Source organism: Salmo trutta, chromosome 38, assembly GCF_901001165.1.
Source record: "Salmo trutta chromosome 38, fSalTru1.1, whole genome shotgun sequence".
Lineage (NCBI taxonomy): Eukaryota > Metazoa > Chordata > Actinopteri > Salmoniformes > Salmonidae > Salmo > Salmo trutta.
Genome location: NC_042994.1, coordinates 6,172,633 through 6,174,671, shown reverse-complemented (window position 1 = coordinate 6,174,671; position 2,039 = coordinate 6,172,633).

The window sequence follows — 2,039 nt, the reverse complement described above, 5'->3', positions numbered from 1 at the left end:
TGAAAGCTCTTACAATATTTTCTAAAACCTTTCTCTAAAACAGGCTATAGGCTACATGTGCACCACCAAGTCAGAACAGTAGGCGAAATAAAGAGGGGTAAATAGACCAAATTATTAGGGTGAGGCACATGGGCTACTAACATCTTACTACACAACATACACTTGGTATTACTTTCTTAGCTACTCCCTGGCATAGTACATGATTTATGCAGCAGCATACAATACATTTTTGGACTCACCTTATTGTGCTGTGCTCACTTGAACAGGAAGGTGGCGTGGCGGTCCTTCGTGGGCAAATTTTGTTATCAAAGTTTGGCATTCTCTGGATTTATGGTGCTTTCAAAACATCTGGGAACTCTGAAAAAAACACGGCGTTCAAATGATGACGTCATTGATCTTCAGGTCATAGCACTAGAAAGAGGTCAGATTTACAATTCCGAGTTGGATGACCGTTCAAAACTTATTTTCCCAGTCGGAGCTCGTTTATTCCCGACTTCCCAGTTGTCTTGAACTCACTGAAGTCAAGTTTTCGCAGTTACGAGTTAACAGTTGTTTTGAGCGCGGCACAAATCACGCTTCATTGACAGCATTGCCCATGTTGAACGTTTATTATTTTAAATTTGGAAAATCCCAGATTTGGGACCACACAGCCACTTTCACTGATTCCTTCCAAACCACTCATTGTTGAATTTACGATTTACAACTTGTTGTGTAATGTTTATGTCCAATGGCCGATGAGCACCGATACGTTTTATCTATAATTTTTCTTCATTATTTATCTTCATATGACAAGGATTAAAAAGGATTTGCCAGTAGATTGTCGACTTCATTCATGATGATGACTGCTAGCTAAGATTTTGAAAGTATAAAGTTGACATGATCAGTCCAATCAAAGCTACTGTAGATATAACATGATTTGATGTCATTTTATCGGTGGCCTTGAGCCTTCTTGGATGGGAACTTCTAATTTAACTCTATGGCAGCACCCAAAGGGCTAGAATTTTCGAGGTCTACCCTTAGACTAGGCGGTGACGTAGTGTTCCCATGAGTGACAGAACACTGAGCCAATTGCGGCGTAAAGCTCAGTATTTTCTTTTGGCTTGACCCTCCACCACAGAAAGCACTTAGCTAGGCTGAAACACTGTCATTATGGAGCTGCCTTACTCAAGAAAACAAAAATAGACCATGTTTGTATGTGGCTTTATTAACTGAATTATATATATATATTTTTTTACATTGTTTGCAAACTGATATGTGACACGTATTAATGACAAAATTACATGCAAAACAGGCAAGACCCCCAAAAATGTGGGGTGGAGCCCCACCTGCCCTGAATGGCGTGTCACCACTGGTTCTTTGTGTGCTCTAGGGCAACGGTGTGTAGATAGAATTTGTATTTGTTGTCTTGGCTACTGGACCTTTTTTGGAACACTATTATTTTAGTCTTACTGAGACTCACTGTCAGGGCCCATCTCCTTTATACCATGTTTCTTACAGGATGACAATGTCTATATTTCAGATTTCTTTGGTGAAGTCTGGGTTACTGCTCTTTAGGCTAAAAGCCTCAGACCCCCTTATCTCTCTCTCTCTCTCTCTCTCTCCAACTCTGTTATTTTAACACAAGTGCTCTCTTTCTTCCTCTCTTCACTGCATGCACCTTTTTACTGTTTGCATTCTTTTCGATTTTGTTGATATCAAGTGAATTTTTCCACTCAAAGCTGTGAGAGATTTCCTTTAAGTTTAAACAACTTACAGTCTCTACATTTTATTTGCATGTTGTAAAGAATAATTTTGCCTAATGATTTTTAAATTAAAATAGGCTATTCATAGTGTCTGGTAGCACAACCCTTCTTCACATTCCTTTGAAGTGGCAGCAAGAAATAAATCGTTTTGGTCCGGCCTTCAGGGTTATTTAATTGGCCGAGCAAGCTGTCAGTTGTTAGTTTTTATAGCTGATTGGCCACTGTCTCTCTCTCTCTCTCTCTCTCTCTCTCTCTCTCGTGGTATGGAATGTATCATGATTTGGGATGGTCTTGCCA